Source organism: Trichomycterus rosablanca, chromosome 1 (assembly GCF_030014385.1).
Source record: "Trichomycterus rosablanca isolate fTriRos1 chromosome 1, fTriRos1.hap1, whole genome shotgun sequence".
Taxonomy (NCBI): Eukaryota; Metazoa; Chordata; class Actinopteri; order Siluriformes; family Trichomycteridae; genus Trichomycterus; species Trichomycterus rosablanca.
The window spans coordinates 32038576-32059359 of record NC_085988.1 but is presented as its reverse complement, the minus strand read 5'-3'; the positions used below and the strand labels follow the sequence as shown (position 1 = coordinate 32059359).

The 20784-nt window shown below is 41.6% G+C and overlaps 1 protein-coding gene across 1 annotated transcript in view; it reads right to left on the bottom strand.

Moving 5' to 3' along the window:
• Positions 1-20784, bottom strand: part of ldlrad3 (low density lipoprotein receptor class A domain containing 3) — a 175904-nt gene that overhangs the window by 10070 nt on the left and 145050 nt on the right. The window lies entirely within an intron of this gene.

Below are 20784 nucleotides of genomic sequence, written 5' to 3'. Positions count from 1 at the left end.
GGGGGCATTTAGGCATCACACCCGCTGAAAACGCTTGCCTTTTCATACAAAGAGCATCCATGCATAACGCATAGCCTACACGTTTTGTACTCATGAGTCATGAAATACGTGATTTCAAAGCCTTGTCCAGCTGTTTACTGATGTTTGTCATGTTTAATGAAGGGGGAGGAGAACAAACTGCAGCAGACAGACAGACAGAGAATTTAAAGACAGTTTTACTGTTTAAAAAAAAAAAGCATGAGCACAAACATTTTGCAGGAGAATATCAAGTAGCCCTCACAGTAAAGTGTTGAAAATAGATACAAACATACAATATTTTATAATTACAGCATCCTGGCCAAAACGCTGTATAGGAAAAGTCACCTTTAGTCAAATAGCTATTTTCATGCAAGCATTTATACTTCAACAGTTGTGGGTTACAAATGAGGAATAATTTTGCTAAGTAATTAACATTACAAACTAATATATGTAGAAGGCTAAATATAATGCTCTATGATATAGAACAGCGTACAAAAAATTATGAATAAATAGGAAAATGTTATTTAGCTGTCTATTTGGTTTTATTGGCATAACAATAGGCCCACTGTTAACATCAACAGCTTCAGTGGAAAGATCATTTTCAAAACTGAAGATCATAAAGAACAGGCTCAGGAGTCTCTGTGCGGAAGACAGACTCTCTGACCTAATCCTGCTTGCCATTGAGCAAGACATACAAATCAACCACAGTGAGGTCATAAAAATCTTCTAAGAGATGGCACCAAGGAGGATGCTCCTGTGAAGCATCTACTACTTGATGTACATGCTACTTGAACAATCCTGCTCCCTTCACCTCAGTAGAGAGCCTCGCCTCCTTAGTACATAGTTGTATTATATAGAGTATATTGAATGCTTTATTTTTATTTCATTTATTCAGAGCAGAGTTTTGATAAGTTTTAAGTTAGAATAAGTTAGAATATTTATTGATGATTATTTAATATATATAAGCGCACAATACGGCCTTGTTTTTGCTTGTTTTTCATTTATTTATGCAATCTGATAATTTGAGTTATTTGATTAGATGTGTATTGATTGTGTTAACAAAAATAAATATATAAGTTAAATATCCTACTGTGTTTTTTTTCTTTAATTTTATTAATAATTTTGGCGATGGGTGCCTTTTTTGGCTTGAGCACCTGCCCCTAAAAATGTCTGTGCATGTGCCTGCTAAATAGCCATGTTATTTTCGCTAACAATAAAAAGTTCTCAATATCTCATCGTTTTCTTTTTTGTAGTCTCCTTTCTCACACTAACTGCAGCTACAAAACATAGAGATTAGTACCTGCTTCCCAGCCATATCAGTTCCATTTCCAAAATGACACTGTGGTTGTGTAACGTATCTATTAGCGGTGAACTGAACTGCACCCTGTACTTACACTCTCTAACAGAAACACCTCAGATTACACAATGAACAAAGCAAGTGCACAAAACATAAGTTATTTAGTACACCCTCCGTAGAGTAAATTGGTTCAAAGTTATTAAATTCCAGTCTAAAATGTTAAATCTTGCTATCAGGAGTTTTCTGTAGGCGGTCTGCTTCTGAAAATATTCAGACTTCAAGCTGAAAGCAAATGTCAGCAATGCAGACAAGCAGATCGGTGAGCAATAAACAGTAGAGTGATGATAAAGCAAACAGCTGTAGCCTGAGCATATTGTTCACAGGACTGAGCAACATGAGCACATGGCATTCAGAGTAAAAGCTGCAGATTTATACCAGTATTGCATTGAAGTTTGTTCAAACACATGCATATTCAATAGCCAAAAAACAAACATTATTACACAATATGGGTACACAGCTTTTTAAGAAATCTAAGTATTGACCAATACCTCATTCTGATCTACTACCTTTTAATACTTGCAAACACTGGGGTAAAAAAGAGCTGTCCACATATTACTGCTATTTTGCTTTCAATTTTGCTATTTCCCACCTCATCTTATCCCATCCCTCCCCATCCTACCCCAACCCACCTCACCCCATAATATCCCATCCCACTCCATCTCATCCCATTCCACCCCATCTCAACCCATCCTATCTTAACCCATCCCATCTCATTCCATCCCATCCCATCCCATCCCATCCCACCTCATCCCATCCCACGCCATCACATCTCATCCCATCCCACCCAATCTCATCCTATTCCATCCAATCCCACCCCCATCTAATCCTATCCCATCCCACCTCATCCCATCCCATGCCATCACATCTCATCCCATCCCACCCAATCTCATCCCATCCCACCTCCATCTAATCCTATCCCATCCCACCTCATCCCATCCCATCCCATGCCATCACATCTCATCCCATCCCACCCAATCTCATCCTATTCCATCCCATCCCACCCAATCTCATCCTATTCCATCCAATCCCACCCCCATCTAATCCTATCCCATCCCACCTCATCCCATCCCATGCCATCACATCTCATCCCATCCCACCCAATCTCATCCTATTCCATCCCACCTCATCCCATCCCACGCCATCACATCTCATCCCATCCCACACAATCTCATCCTATTCCATCCCATCCCACCCAATCTCATCCCATCCCACCCCCATCTAATCCTATCCCATCCCACCTCATCCCATCCAACGGCATCACATCTCATCCCATCCCACCCAATCTCATCCTATTCCATCCAATCCCACCCCCATCTAATCCTATCCCATCCCACCTCATCCCATCCCACGCCATCACATCTCATCCCATCCCACCCAATCTCATCCTATTCCATCCCATCCCACCCAATCTCATCCCATCCCACCCCCATCTAATCCTATCCTATCCCATCCCACCTCATCCCATCCCACGCCATCACATCTCATCCCATCCCACCCAATCTCATCCTATTCCATCCCATCCCACCCCCATCTAATCCTATCCCATCCCACCTCATCCCATCCCACGCCATCACATCTCATCCCATCCCACCCAATCTCATCCTATTCCATCCCATCCCACCCAATCTCATCCCATCCCACCCCCATCTAATCCTATCCCATCCCACCTCATCCCATCCAACGCCATCACATCTCATCCCATCCCACCCAATCTCATCCTATTCCATCCAATCCCACCCCCATCTAATCCTATCCCATCCCACCTCATCCCATGCCATCACATCTCATCCCATCCCACCCAATCTCATCCTATTCCATCCCATCCCACCCAATCTCATCCCATCCCACCTCCATCTAATCCTATCCCATCCCACCTCATCCCATCCCATGCCATCACATCTCATCCCATCCCACCCAATCTCATCCTATTCCATCCAATCCCACCCCCATCTAATCCAATCCCATCCCACCTCATCCCATCCCACGCCATCACATCTCATCCCATCCCACCCAATCTCATCCTATTCCATCCCATCCCACCCAATCTCATCCCATCCCACCCCCATCTAATCCTATCCCATCCCACCTCATCCCATCCCACGCCATCACATCTCATCCCATCCCACCCAATCTCATCCTATTCCATCCCATCCCACCCCCATCTAATCCTATCCCATCCCACCTCATCCCATTCCACGCCATCACATCTCATCCCATCCCACCCAATCTCATCCTATTCCATCCCATCCCACCCAATCTCCTCCCATCCCACCTCCATCTAATCCTATCCCATCCCACCTCATCCCATCCCATGCCATCACATCTCATCCCATCCCACCCAATCTCATCCTATTCCATCCAATCCCACCCCCATCTAATCCTATCCCATCCCACCTCATCCCATCCCATGCCATCACATCTCATCCCATCCCACCCAATCTCATCCTATTCCATCCCATCCCACCCAATCTCATCCCATCCCACCCCCATCTAATCCTATCCCATCCCACCTCATCCCATCCCACGCCATCACATCTCATCCCATCCCACCCAATCTCATCCTATTCCATCCCATCCCACCCCCATCTAATCCTATCCCATCCCACCTCATCCCATCCCACCTCATCCCATCCCACCTCATCGCACCCGAACCAATCTCATCTCATCCCACCCCATCTTATCCCAACCCACCCAAACTCAATCTTATTCCATCCCATCCCACTCAATCTCATCCCATTCCACCCCAACACACCCAACCCCACCATCACACTCATCCCATTTCACCTCATCCCACGCCATCTCATTCCATCCCTCCCCATCACATCCCATCCCATCCCATCCCACCCCATCTCATTTCATCTCATCCCACCCCATCTCATCCCATGCCACCCCATTGAAGTTGTGTGTGTGAATTTTCTTGGGCTCACACAATGATGTTGCAATCGATGTTCAAATTCATTCCAAATGTGATTAATAAAAATGAGGTCAGACTCTGTACAGACCACCGGAGTTCCTCCAAACCAAAATTGTCAAACTATGTCTCAATAAGCCCTGCTTTGTGCACAGAAGCACAGGTGTGCTAGAATGGAAAAGAGCCATTCCCAAAATGTTGCAGAAATGTAAAAATTATTTAAAGACTAGAATTGCAGGTTGAACAGGTAGTCCAGCTCCTCCAGGATGACACATCCATATGTGCTGCCACAGGAAATCTCTCAGCACAGTCATGAGAGCATGGAGGAGATACCAGAACACAGGCCGTTACACAAAAAGAGCAAGACAGGGCCGTAGAAGGACATCAACCCGGTGGCAGGACCGGTATCTGCTCCTTTGTGTGAGAAAGAACAGGAAGAGTGGACCAACCCCAAGCTATCTTCGAAAACTCATAAAACCCCGCTCTCTACCATGCAACCTCCAAGACTCACTTGTCTTGAACCTCCAACCAGACCTCGAGAAAGACAGGCAGCAAATCTACCTCTATCTTTATTCTAGCAGGCTTTCAGCAGATTTGTATTCTTGGACTGTTGTCTACTTGAACTAGAGTCGGGAAATGTTAACTGTGCACACACTTCTGTAAGTCGCTCTGGATGCCAAAAATGTAAATGTAAATGTACTGCCAGAGCCATACAAAATGACCTCCAGCAGGCTAGTGGTGTGCATTTTTCTGACCAAACTGTCAGAGACAGACTACATAAGGTCGGAGGCCAAATGTTCTGTAGTGGGACCTGCGCTCACAGCCCTGCACTATGCAGCTTGATTGGCATTTGGCAAAGAACACCAGAACTGGCAGGTCTGCCACTGGAGCCCGGTTCTCTTCACAGATCAGTACAGGTTCACACTAAGCATGTGGGAGATGAGAAAGAGGCTGAAGATGCCGTGGTGAACGTTATTCTGCCTGAAACATCATCCAACATGACCGGTTTGGTAGAGGGTCAGTGATGGTCTAGGGAGGCATATCCTTGGAGGTTCGCACAAACCTCCATGTGATAGCCAACGGTACATAATTATAAAAATTATATTGTTTGACTCCAGCACTTTTTGTGACAAAGGGAAAGTGTAAAAAACAAACTACTACAGATGCTTCCAAACAGATGTACTGCATAATAAAATACAGCGATTAACATTCTGTAATGCATAAAAATGCTTGGCAGAACCACCAGGCCTTTATTTTGTATCAAGATTAAATTGATTTGTGTGACTTTGAAAGTATGTTGTGAAAACACTGTTCTACACAGAAATCTAGTCAGATAAATCTTACTTAGATTTTAGATTTAGATTTTCAGCATTCAGCAGACGCTTTTATCCAAAGCGACTTACAGTTATGACAGTATAAAATCTAAGCAATTAAAGGTTAAGGGTCTTGCTCAAGGGCCAAACAGTGGCAGTTATTTATTTATTATTTTTTTAATCATTAATTCCCCCAGTTTTCTCCGTAATTTAGTCGTATCCAAGTACCCTGATTGCGTTATGCTTCCCCTCTACTGATGCTAACCTCCACTGCTGACTGAGGAGCACCGCAACTGACACACGCCCCCTCCGACACGTGCGGTACCAATTACATCTTTTCACCTGGACGAGGTGAGTTCATGTGCGGATCAGCTTTGTGTATGGAGAGTCACACCCTGATCACACATTATACCTTAACTCTGCGCAGGCGCCATCAATCAGCCAGCAGAGGTCGTAGCTGCATCAGTCATGAGGAACCCTGGTCCGGCTTCACACCCTGTGTGAACAACAGCCAATCGTTGTTCATGTAGGCGCCCAGCCCAGCCGAAACGATGTGTTCGAAATCTCAGCTCTGGTGTGCTAGAATGTTTTATTTTTACTGATCAACTGAGCAAAATAAAAGACCATTTCTACCCTAATAGGAGTGGTCAGTTTCAGGTTAGCCATGAACAAATGCTTCTTTACTGGTTAGATATACAGTGGGGTCAAAAAGTATTTAGTCAGCCACTGATTGTTTTCTTTAAAAATCCTACAATGTGATTTCCTGGATTTTTTTTCTCATTTTGTCTCTCATAGATGAAGTGTACCTATGATGAAAATTACAGACCTCTCTCATCTTTCTAAGTAGAAGAACTTGCACAATCAGTGGCTGACTAAATACTTTTTGGCCCCACTGTATGTATATAAATCATATGCAATGATCTTGAGTCATTAGAGAACAATAAATTAAAATTATAAATATCTAGAGAACATTTGAACTGACTTCTTAATTATTTAAACCAATGGTTTCAATATGAATGTACTTTAACTGTTCTACTATTGAAAATGTATGTTTTAACTTCATTAAATGCAATACACGTATGAATGTGCAGTTTTAATCCTGAATGCCATATGTTCATGCTGCTCAGTCCTCTGGACAATGTTCTTATGCTAAAGCTGTTTGCATTATCACTACTGTTTATTGTTCACCACTCTTCTTGTCTGCATTGCTGACATTTGTTTTTAGCTTAAAAAACATTTTACATGATAACAGCAAAGAAGCTGTTATGGTTCTTTGTGTTGGCCCAAAGTTGTTTTTTTCCCTCAAGTTTGTTACGTAAGATTGAATAAGCAGATATTTAAATGTCAATGCTCTTCAAAACTACCAAGCCGCTGTTTTATGCAACCATCAATTCAACATGAATACTCAGCATTAGACAGGTGCATGCTTTGAAATATATAATTGTGGTAAACAGTATAAAACTAAACAGCAAAGTGGCTGAAAAAAATTTCTTTTGTCTAAACCAGTGTCAAGTTATTTCAGTCTAACACTTGTACAGAGCAGAAACATGGCAGCTGTCTGCTTTTTGAAGAGGTTTCTGACTGGACACCTGCCTGTAGAAATGCTAATGAGTGCTCTGTGTCAATTTCAGCTGTCCTCTTGACACAGATATACTGCTGAAACTAGAGTTTTCATCTCAAACAAGCACTAGTATGCACTCACACACATACACACACAGCAACACTTAACTGTACTACCCATTAGTAAACTGGGTTACAAAGTGTATTTGGGAGAAGAACGTTTTTGCATCTATTTTAAGAAATGTATATATAATGCATTATATAATTACTATAATACCTAGCATTTGGTGACATGGTATAAATCCTGTTAAAATATCTTATATTGTATATTGTATATTCTACACAATAAGAATAAGGAATGTTAATGATTAAACAATTAGGGACAGTGGTAGCGGTAGCCTAGTGGGTAGGGCTTTGGGCTATCAACTGAGCCCCAGCTCTGCCATGCAGCCACTGTTGGGTCCCTGAGCAAGGCCCTTAACCCTCTCTGCTCCAGGGCGGCTGTACAATGGCTGACCCACGCTCTGCCCCCAGCTTCCAAACAAGCTGGTATATGCAAAGAAAAAATTTAATTGTACTGAACACATGTATATGTACAGTGTATCACAAAAGTGAGTACACCCCTCACATTTCTGCAAATATTTCATTATATCTTTTCATGGGACAACACTATAGACATGAAACTTGGATATAACTTAGAGTAGTCAGTGTGCAACTTGTATAGCAGTGTAGATTTACTGTCTTCAAAAAAATAACTCAACACACAGCCATTAATGTCTAAATGGCTGGCAACATAAGTGAGTACACCCCACAGTGAGCATGTCCAAATTGTGCTTAAAGTGTCAATATTTTGTGTGACCACCATTATTATCCAGCACTGCCTTAACCCTCCTGGGCATGGAATTCACCAGAGCTGCACAGGTTGCTACTGGAATCCTCTTCCACTCCTCCATGATGACATCACGGAGCTGGTGGATGTTAGACACCTTGAACTCCTCCACCTTCCACTTGAGGATGCGCCACAGGTGCTCAATTGGGTTTAGTCCATCACCTTTACCTTCAGCTTCCTTAGCAAGGCAGTTGTCATCTTGGAGGTTGTGTTTGGGGTCGTTATCCTGTTGGAAAACTGCCATGAGGCCCAGTTTTCGAAGGGAGGGGATCATGCTCTGTTTCAGAATGTCACAGTACATGTTGGAATTCATGTTTCCCTCAATGAACTGCAGCTCCCCAGTGCCGGCAACACTCATGCAGCCCAAGACCATGATGCTACCACCACCATCCTTGACTGTAGGCAAGATACAGTTGTCTTGGTACTTCTCACCAGGGTGCCGCCACACATGCTGGACACCATCTGAGCCAAACAAGTTTATCTTGGTCTCATCAGACCACAGGGCATTCCAGTAATCCATGTTCTTGGACTGCTTGTCTTCAGCAAACTGTTTGCGGGCTTTCTTGTGCGTCAGCTTCCTTCTGAGATGACGACCATGCAGACCGAGTTGATGCAGTGTGCGGCGTATGGTCTGAGCACTGACAGGCTGACCTCCCACGTCTTCAACCTCTGCAGCAATGCTGGCAGCACTCATGTGTCTATTTTTTAAAGCCAACCTCTGGATATGACGCCGAACACGTGGACTCGACTTCTTTGGTCGACCCTGGCGAAGCCTGTTCCGAGTGGAACCTGTCCTGGAAAACCGCTGTATGACCTTGGCCACCATGCTGTAGCTCAGTTTCAGGGTGTTAGCAATCCATTCTCTCATACAGGCCATCTTTGTGGAGAGCAACAATTCTATTTCTCACATCCTCAGAGAGTTCTTTGCCATGAGGTGCCATGTTGAATATCCAGTGGCCAGTATGAGAGAATTGTACCCAAAACACCAAATTTAACAGCCCTGCTCCCCATTTACACCTGGGACCTTGACACATGACACCAGGGAGGGACAACGACACATTTGGGCACAATTTGGACATGTTCACTGTGGGGTGTACTCACTTATGTTGCCAGCTATTTAGACATTAATGGCTGTGTGTTGAGTTATTTTCAGAAGACAGTAAATCTACACTGCTATACAAGCTGTACACTGACTACTCTAAGTTATATTCAAGTTTCATGTCTATAGTGTTGTCCCATGAAAAGATATAATGAAATATTTGCAGAAATGTGAGGGGTGTACTCACTTTTGTGATACACTGTATATATGACAATTAAAGGTATTCTATTCTATTCTATAACTGGGTGCTCAGATTGAATAGTGGTAAAATATGCTAGCACACTACTGCTGAGATTTGGAATTTAAAAATCAGCAGTGTTATCAGCTGGTTGGGTGTCTACACAGACAAGATTGGCTATGTCAATCATTAGGGGGCTTGTTAGTGCGCTCTCAGTGCCGGTCCCAGGCCCAGATAAAGATAATCAGGGTTGCATTAAAAAAAAAGCATAAAACAGTGCATAAAACAAGCAGGTATGCAAACCAGAATACTCTGCTGTGGCGATTTGAACACCTGAAAGAATATAAACATTAAAATAACACCAAATGAGTTTGTATATAATGTTTAAATAATGATATTGCCTAAAAGGTCATTAAATTGATTTTTGAACAGCTGTTGGGTGCTATTGGAATTCACACTAAAGCTTTAATAATCGCACATATTAGCACCATGAAGACAATCAGGGTAGTGCTGAAATCTGACTAGCGCTCACGAAATCCCTCAGTGTGCATGCACCAGTTCACAAAAGCTTTGCTTTAAGTCATTGCTTTAAGTCATGGTGGAAGGTATAATGTATTCTATTCATAAATTAGGGCTTTTAAGCATTTAAATAATAAAGTGGCAAACATTAATTATTCATAATGAATCTATTATGCATTGGTACTGAGCCACTGGTAAACAGAGCATGAAATGATAATATTAAACTCTCCACATTGGGATGTGTGTGATGTTACTTCTCAATATAAACAAATAGAAAATTTTGCTTTACGGTCCAATATAAAGGTAAAACACTGCTGACCATCTATTTTGGATAACCCACTTTGTTACAATGGAGCTTCCGACGTTTTTGTTTGGTTTAAAAAATGGTAAATGCTGGACAGACAGACAGACAACCTTGTAAGATCGTTGAGAGGTGGATCGTTCTACAGTACAGAACCCCGCAAGTGATATCTTGTATAAATAAAAATAACACATTGCCTCAACAGAGTAAGGCATGGAAACGAGATCCTACTGCATTGCCACAACTTAGTAAGATGTGAGGAGAAGATCAAATTATGGTCAAAACATAGTAAAACAGGGCATGGCAATACAATCCCTTTATTTTAGCCAGAGCTAGCATAAAGCATAAAAAATCATATACATGCTCTCAAGGGAATCATGTGGATGACTCTCCAAGAAAGGTAAGCTAAGCTTTATATATAAGCTATGTATATATAACATATAACAGTGGAGCCCCATACCATGTTGCATCCTGTTGTCATCGTTTCTGTATAATGATGCACATGTGCACATCAGTACAAATGATATAGAAGAAAACAAAATTCTTCGGACCAGCAACCATTTTCCATTGCTCTAATCCACTGTTCTGAAAACCTGTGTGTGACCTTGAGGGTGTTGTAACACAGCTTGTTGTATCACTGCTTGTAAACAGACAGGCGGTTTGTAAGTAATCAACTAAATCTGGGACACATGGGAACTGTTTGCATCAACTTCTTAAACTTCATTTTTATTTGGAACAGGAGAGCTAAAAGTTGTTCATCCGTATCTTGTTCCCTGAGTAACACTCTTTAACACGCATCCACAAGCTTTTAACTCAAATACTACAATTGGTCATATATACATCGATCAGCCATAACATTAAAACCACCTCCTTGTTTCTACACTCACTGTCCATTTTATCAGCTCCACTTACCATATAGAAGCACTTTGTAGTTCTACAATTACTGACTGTAGTCCATCTGTTTCTCTGCATGCTTTGTTAGCCCCCTTTCATGCTGTTCTTCAATGGTCAGGACCCACAGGACCACCACAGAGCAGGTATTATTTGGGTGGTGGATCATGGCAGTTTTCCAACAGGATAACGACCCCAAACACAACCTCCAAGATGACAACTGCCTTGCTGAGGAAGCTGAAGGTAAAGGTGATGGACTAAACCCAATTGAGCACCTGTGGCGCATCCTCAAGTGGAAGGTGGAGGAGTTCAAGGTGTCTAACATCCACCAGCTCCGTGATGTCATCATGGAGGAGTGGAAGAGGATTCCAGTAGCAACCTGTGCAGCTCTGGTGAATTCCATGCCCAGGAGGGTTAAGGCAGTGCTGGATAATAATGGTGGTCACACAAAATATTGACACTTTGGGCACAATTTGGACATGTTCACTGTGGGGTGTACTCACTTATGTTGCCAGCCATTTAGACATTAATGGCTGTGTGTTGAGTTATTTTCAGAAGACAGTAAATCTACACTGCTATACAAGTTGTACACTGACTACTCTAAGTTATATCCAAGTTTTATTTCTATAGTGTTGTCCCATGAAAAGATATAATAAAATATTTGCAGAAATGTGAGGGGTGTTCTCACTTTTGTGATACACTGTATATATACTCTTAGAAAGTATGTGGAACGTAAGGGTACAGACTATCTGTTGACATGCTAAGACTGATAAACTCTACCAGCAGGGGACAGCATATTGCCACAAAATCACAACAAACAATGCAACCACACAGTTGGTTAAAGACTCCAAAATTGTTCAAAACCAGCAATGAAAACTAAGCATATGGAGCAAAAGAAGAGCCCTTCCAACATGAATATGCTTTTATTAATTAAAACAAGGGGCCTGCCATCTGCCTACAAGACCAAAAAATAGTAACACCTCTCCACCCATACAACCCACACACACTCCCTAACACTGAAGATACTAATTCACTGTAGAAAGAAATAACAGAACAGTTTTCTTTCTGAGCCAGCCAAATACTACAGGAAGCAGATAGCCCACGCTGTCAAAGATATATCAATCTCATCAACATGATTGGAGCATGAACACAGGCTTTGGAACACGCACAACGACAAGCTTTTTATGCTTTTTTCTCCCTCTGTCTGCCTACTATGTAAGAATTGGTCCACACCACTGAGCAAAACACTGTTCTGTATTTAACCTTGAATGTGTCCTGTATTCTTCATACACCACCACAAGCACAAAACAGATTCTCCATGAGACCATTAAGAAAGACTGTGGACATAAAGAGGACAAAACAATTGAATAACTGCAAGATATGGGATGCTGTTTGGAATTTGCCATGTTTTACTAGTGTCTGCATTGTTTCATATTGTTGTAGATTAGCTACAACACATTTATCAGGGTTTCAGCTGCATACTGGCTGTGTGACGTCAGTGTTTAGGATAAATCTGGCCATATTCGACTGGTACATAGGTACAAATGTATACCCACAAAGTTAATCAGTATGGTGTTTCTTATAAAAAAATCAATGAATGTATGTATCGTTCCTCATGTATTTACTGTTTTCATAAACGTGCAAAAAGAAATGAGGGCTAACATTGGTCCTACATTAAAAATTTTAAGTACAGTATTAAGCCTGAGAAAAAATAACAGAAGAGAAAGGGTTGGAGTTTATGTGGAAGCCTTTAGGTTGCTTTGACTACAGAGCCCTTGGAGGAATCGTGTCTCCACGGCAGTAAAGTATTTGAGCACCAGGGTGGTGAAAGGTCAACACACACAAAAAAGTTTAATACTAAAGAGCAATGACTGTCTCCAAGCTGTCAACATGAGCTTGACCAATCAAGAGGCTTGTCTTTTAAAACATGTCTCACAATGTCTTTTAAAAACATGTGGATGCACTGCTGTCTCCATTCAAAATGGCTTTGCATTGGTCAGTCCAGCATAAATGCAGTGCCACTTCTACTGAGGTACAAATTCATTTTTAAATAAACTTTGCTGTTTTTTTATTATTATTAAACCTCTCTCAATGTTTTACTGTGTATTCCAGTGAACCCTGTTGCTGGCCATGGAGGGCCACAGGATAGCACATGCCTTGGTCTTGGATTCCTACAAAAACCTTTTACTTGCACCTTGCTATGCTCTCTGTATCCTCAATCGCTTATGTGAATCGGACATTAGGATTTGCTCATTTCCTATCCTACTTTACCTTGCCTGACCATGCCTGACCATGCTGGTGACACTACTGGGACTTAAATTCAAGCCTCCATGAAGGTGGGCTAGAACATTAGACAGCTGTGACATCCAAGCGCATTATTCTACTAATATTTTTTATAATTTCAATAATTGTATAGTTTTAACACTGGAGTCTTTCATTACATCATTAAATGCTTAGTAATTTTTGTTTTAAAGTACCAAATATAAAAATAGTTCATATTAACAGGGACTAAATGTTGTAATAAGCACATGGTTAACAGTCTATTGAGTTTGCTAACTACACCTAACAGCCGTAGGTCATTAGAATGGTGACATTAAATGAACATATAAATTTAAAGAATATTTTAATATAGTATTTCATTAAATCTTAAGAAATGAAGTGGTATTTAAATATGGATTTGAGGTGAATAATTGAACTTAAATATTAAAAAGTATTTGAATATGGTATGTATATGGAATAATTATCAAATTTATGTCTTATTATTTAGAACTATAATTATAAAATAATTAAAATTATTATTTTTGCAATCAACCAATCAATCAATAATGCAGTAAAATAATATGAACTATTTGACAATTCTTGTATGTTCGAAAATAAAATATTCTGTATTCACAACATTAGATAATACATCTAAAATAAAGTTGTTTAATATGGTATTTAAAAAAATCTATTATTTTTAATCAACAGTATTTCCCAACACTAACATAGCCTAATTTATGGGATGTAGGACAGGCATTTCATATGGGGGTTAATAAGAGGGTTGTCAAGCTTCCCACTGCACACCCAAACCTAAAAAGATTATTATCCTGAGCGTCTCACAGTGAGACTGTCTGCCTTAATTACAGCCATCTTAAAATGTTGCTTTCTGCATGAGCTGGAGGGATAGTGACAGGAGGGAAGAAGACATACATTAATAATCGTTTATTCTCTCAGGCACCACAACTTCTTCACCAGCTCTTTTTTCTTTGTCAAAAGGAGCCATTTATACCAAAAATCCCCTTCTCTGGCCTGTCTAAGGGAGCAGATATGCCTTTATATTAATAAATGCTTTGGTCCACGACAACTTAGTAACAGGACATTCAGTTACAGTGTGAACTTTGAGAATGATTCCAAATTAATATCCATGGCTTTGGGATTGGATTTCCAATAACGAATCATGGTAACGAATCTACCTACTTTTAGCCATTTGCTGATTTTTTTTTAAAGATTGTGGGTCTTTAAGCATAGGAATAACACACCGATCAGCCATAACATTAAAACCACCTCCTTGTTTCTACACTCACTGTCCATTTTATCAGCTCCACTTACCATATAGAAGCACTTTGTAGTTCTACAATTACTGACTGTAGTCCATCAGTTTCTCTACATACTTTGTTAGCCCCCTTTTATGCTGTTCTTCAATGGTCAGGACTCTCCCAGGACCACCACAGAGCAGGTATTATTTAGGTGGTGGATCATTCTCATCACTGCAGTAACACTCACATGGTGATAGTGTGTTAGTGTGTGTTGTGCTGGTATGAGTGGATAAGACACAGCGATGCTGCTGGAGTTTTTAAACACCTCACTGTCACTGCTGGACTGAGAATAGTCCACCAACCAAAAACATCCAGCCAACAGCACCCCGTGGGCAGCATACTGTGACCACTGATAAAGATCTCAAAGATGACCAACTCAAACAGCAGCAATAGATGAGCGATCGTCTCTGACTTTACATCTACAAGGTGGACCAACTAGGTAGGAGTGTCTAATTGAGTGGACAGTGAGTGGACACGGTATTTAAAAACTCCAGCAGCGCTGCTGTGTCTGATCCACTCATACCAGCACAACACGCACTAACACACCACCACCATGTGAGTGTCACTGCAGTGCTGAGAATGATCCACCATCCAAATAATACCTGCTCTGTAGTGGTCCTGGGAGAGTCCTGACCATTGCAGAACAGCATGAAAGGGGGCTAACAAAGCATGCAGAGAAACAGATGGACTACAGTCAGTAATTGTAGAACTACAAAGTGCTTCTATATGGTAAGTGGAGCTGATAAAATGGACAGTGAGTGTAGAAACAAGGAGGTGGTTTTAATGTTATGGCTGATCGGTGTAGATTGGTGAGCCTTGACATGGAAAAGGTTGAGAAGTCCTGCATTCATTTTGATTAAAACAGAGAAAGCCGCGTCCTGCTAAACGAGTCTGAAAAAGAAACCAGTCTGTTACTGTATGATGTACAGAAATTGGTCCAGATGGTCAGATTAAATCCAAACCCCACTAATATATAAGCATGCCATTAATTAAATATGGCTAAACATGGAAAATGTTGCCCACAGTCAAGCAGTCTTTACAAGTTTTAGTCTGGAAGCTGCTATACAAGTAAGAATCCGCTGCTTCAAAAGCTACACTGAAGTTCATTTATTATTATATGGACAAGGATAATGTGGAAACTGTGACTTATTTCTGTTGTCAGCATCTAAATTTACTGTCATTGTAAGTTTGCTTGAGTGTGAACAGTGACCGCGTTCCAGCAGTTTCTAGTTCATGGCCTGGTGAACATTTCCAGAGGTTCTTACTTACTACTAAAAACAGGGTAAAGACTTAACGGCGACCACTGCAAAAATAAAATGCCTACAAATCCCAAGTGATCCAGTTATTCGGGATGTACAGGTTGCCCAGAGCTTGCAGAAAAGCACTGTACATTATGGCACGAGCACTGGGTTTAATCGAGGGTGACCCATATACTGAAGAAATGGCTCTTTCAAGTTTCAGCAACAAACAGACCTAATGAGCCGGCAGTGTCACTGTGTGTAAACCTTTTGTAGAAAACTGAAATACTTTCAGGTACATTAAGGCAAGTACACTTTTTGAACAAAGCTCAATTTGGAGCTTCAGATTAAATGATTTTAGATTTAGACTAACAAAACATGATGTAAAAATGATGAAATGGTAAAGAGCTGAGACCAAAAAAAGTTAGTGACATATGAGTTTGGAAATGGTCGCAAACTTGAAAACAGTGGTGAATATCTGAAGTGGCCACCCTGCTAAACCTCCCCAAAACTTACTTAGACCAAAGTAACTTAAATCAGACAGAGCTAATATGCTGCCAGACTTGTTTCTGGAATCAAGTTTTTGGCAGCTTAATGGTAAAGCTGTACAGTAACATTAATAATTAGGTTTAGGGGCACTTAGGTGGCGCAGGTAACTCATTGGTTCAAATCTCAGCTCTGCCACCTGGCAGGCTGAGTGCCTACACCAAAAATGATTGGCTTGTTATTTAGATGCCAGAGGGAATTCCTCATAACTGATGCAACTATGACCTCTGCTGGCTGATTGATGCGTCTGCATCCGAGACAAGGGATAATGTGTGATCAGGGTGTGTGTCTTCATACACAAAGCTGATCCATATATGAACTCACCTCGTGCAGGTGAAAAGATGCAGTCGGCTACTGCACACATGCCGGAGGGGGCGTGTGTTAGTCACGGTTCTCCTCAGTCAGAGTGGAGGTCAACATCAGTAGAGAGGAAGCGTAATGCAGTTGGGTTATTGGATACGACAAGATTGAGAGGAAAATTGGGGGGGAAAATTGGTTTCAGGACTAGCCTCTGGTCAGTGTCTGTAAGGAGTTTCACATGTTCTACTTCAAAAACACATTTGGTAAATTGTTCATAATACCAAGTGAATGTGTGCTGACCTGATTTGTATAAATGTTGGACCAAACAAAGAAATAAAATAACAAAAAACATTTTAAAGTGGTAGAGTTGCAGGCTGACAGAAATTAACTGTACTCTTTGTGTGGGCGAAATGGCTCAGCAGAGGCATTATGGGTATATAAAGAGCAGTCACCAGTCACATCATGCTCTAATAACCCAGAAACCATGAGCAGATTCAAAACTCTGCCAAAAAAGTGACCTGGGAACAGAGAGCAGAAGACACTGCTGGTCTGCTCTTTCTGTAATTATATTGGCTACTTCTACACATCCATTCTGCTGAAACAGAACGCCTCTGTCCATCCCATGCTGAAAACTGCTGATCTCTTTTATCCAGCTCATTAGAGCTCAGCCTAAGGTCCTGATGTCATATCACTCTTTTCCATGCCCGCCAATGTCAGAATGAGTAGATTGATTGGATTAGCCAGGCAATATTGTAGCGGTTATGGCTCTGGGATGCTAAAAGTTCCACATCACTGAGGCTAGTCAAGCAGCTTTTGGCCAGCACAAGGACTGAAAAAAGCAAATAAAAAAGAATTGAGTGTGAGGTTCCTAAGTAGTGGAGATGCTTATAATACAGAGCCTGTGTGTCTCTTTGAAAAGGAAACAACAATGTTCACTCAGCACCTAAAGCGAAGAGGGCACATTCATTAAAGCACTCTCACAGCTTTTGAGACCTGAAGGCCTAACAAGAGCTGCAACTAAAGGCCTAAAGCAATCAAACTCTGTGTAGAATTATGAAAATTGTGCAGGCATTACAGCAACGCTTACATTCATGCCTGGTAATCAGGCAGTTGTAGCCTAGCAGTTAAGGTACTGGACTAGTCATTGAAAAGTCGCTGATTCAAGCCCCACCACTGCCGGGTTGCCACTGTTGAGCCCTTGAGCAAGGCCATTAACTCTCAATTGCTTCAACAGTATATTGTCACAGTGCTGAAAATGTAAATGTATCAGAACTGAACATTAAATGTCATTTTGGCACCACAATGCCCAACCAATAAATGAACTTCATTTTATTTTCATCACCGCTTTATCCTGGTCAGAATCACGACACATCTGGTTCTCCCGGGAAACACTGGACAGAAGGCAGGGTTACCCTGGATAGAGCGCCAACCCATCACAAGGCTTTGGCACTCAAGCTTACAAGCATAGCCAATCATGTCTGACACCCAGCCTGCTGATACCACTACTGAGATTCAGCAGTGGTGGTCTAATGTAATAGACCACTGTGCCACCTGAGTACCCCGATACCCCCAATACATGTTCGCCACAATCAACAATTCAAGTATCTGTAATCAACACACAACAAAACGACATTTTTGTTTTCTGCATTTAGCAGACGCTTTTATTCAAAGGGACTTACAGTATTTTGACAGTATACAGTCTGAGCAATTGAGGGTTAAGGGCCTTGCTTAAGGGTCCAACAGCAGAAACTTGGCAGTGGTGGGGCTTGAACCAGCAACCTTCTGATTACTAGACCAGTACCCTAACCGCTAGGCTACAACTGCCCTTCCTTAAAATCAACATTTATGTAGAACTTTTTATTAATGTTTTTCTGTTGTTGTCTTGTGTTTTTCATGAATAATTAAATGAATCAATTCCAACCTTGTAGCTAAGTCTCCCAATTGCACAACCAGCTAATAATGTTGTAGGGTGAGGGTGAACAAGACACAGCAAACCAGACACAGCCACCTTTTTAAACTGTTGCCCATTCCAAAATTTGCTCTAAGGAAAGACCATTCACTGATACAGGAATGCCATCCTTCTCACCGAGGAATCAGGGTCAGTTATGCTCCCTTGGACTTCCAACCAAATAAAAAGCTTGCTAAAACAAATGCACAAGAATGACAAAAAATGAAATAAAAATCCATAAAAATCAGTATATAAAAAGAAGTATAGAAATCTGAATAATACAATGAATGAATGTTGGGTTCACAGGGTAGTGAGTGCACACTATGCAATAAATCACTGGTGAAAGACTCGCACGCCACACAATAAATCAGTCGCAACATTGTGCATTTACCTGCAATTTCAATTTAGATAAAAAAAAGTGATAAAACACAAGAACAAAGAGTGTAAGGACTGTTTTGCATGTCACATGCAGTTTATCAGTACTGGCATAAACCTTGCAGTATTTGCCTGCTTTCATGTTTACAGCTTAAAGCACTGTTATGCCTTTCACATGACAAGCAACAAAAGCACTTTCTGATGGCTATACCACTGAGAGGTAAGCTTGAAAACAAAACACAATATTGACTGACAGTATTGACAGTTTTTTATGTACAGTGTATCACAAAAGTGAGTACACCCCTCACATTTCTGCAGATATTTAAGTATATCTTTTCATGGGACAACACTGACAAAATGACACTTTGACACAATGAAAAGTAGTCTGTGTGCAGCTTATATAACAGTGTAAATTTATTCTTCCCTCAAAATAACTCAATATACAGCCATTAACGTCTAAACCACCGGCAACAAAAGTGAGTACACCCCTTAGTGAAAGTTCCTGAAGTGTCAATATTTTGTGTGGCCACCATTATTTCCCAGAACTGCCTTAACTCTCCTGGGCATGGAGTTTACCAGAGCTTCACAGGTTGCCACTGGAATGCTTTTCCACTCCTCCATGATGACATCACGGAGCTGGCGGATATTCGAGACTTTGCACTCCTCCACCTTCCGCTTGAGGATGCCCCAAAGATGTTCTATTGGGTTTAGGTCTGGAGACATGCTTGGCCAGTCCATCACCTTTACCCTCAGCCTCTTCAATAAAGCAGTGGTTGTCTTAGAGGTGTGTTTGGGGTCATTATCATGCTGGAACACTGCCCTGCGACCCAGTTTCCGGAGGGAGGGGATCATGCTCTGCTTCAGTATTTCACAGTACATATTGGAGTTCATGTGTCCCTCAATGAAATGTAACTCCCCAACACCTGCTGCACCCATGCAGCCCCAGACCATGGCATTCCCACCACCATGCTTGACTGTAGGCATGACACACTTATCTTTGTACTCCTCACCTGATTGCCGCCACACATGCTTGAGACCATCTGAACCAAACAAATTAATCTTGGTCTCATCAGACCATAGGACATGGATCCAGTAATCCATGTCCTTTGTTGACATGTCTTCAGCAAACTGTTTGCGGGCTTTCTTGTGTAGAGACTTCAGAAGAGGCTTCCTTCTGGGGTGACAGCCATGCAGACCAATTTGATGTAGTGTGCGGCGTATGGTCTGAGCACTGACAGGCTGACCCCCCACCTTTTCAATCTCTGCAGCAATGCTGACAGCACTCCTGCGCCTATCTTTCAAAGACAGCAGTTGGATGTGACGCTGAGCACGTGCACTCAGCTTCTTTGGACGACCAACGCGAGGTCTGTTCTGAGTGGACCCTGCTCTTTTAAAACGCTGAATGATCTTGGCCACTGTGCTGCAGCTCAGTTTCAGGGTGTTGGCAATCTTCTTGTAGCCTTGGCCATCTTCATGTAGCGCAACAATTCGTCTTTTAAGATCCTCAGAGAGTTCTTTGCCATGAGGTGCCATGTTGGAACTTTCAGTGACCAGTATGAGAGAGTGTGAGAGCTGTACTACTAAATTGAACACACCTGCTCCCTATGCACACCTGAGACCTAGTAACACTAACAAATCACATTACATTTTGGAGGGAAAATGACAAGCAGTGCTCAATTTGGACATTTAGGGGTGTAGTCTCTTAGGGGTGTACTCACTTTTGTTGCCGGTGGTTTAGACATTAATGGCTGTATATTGAGTTATTT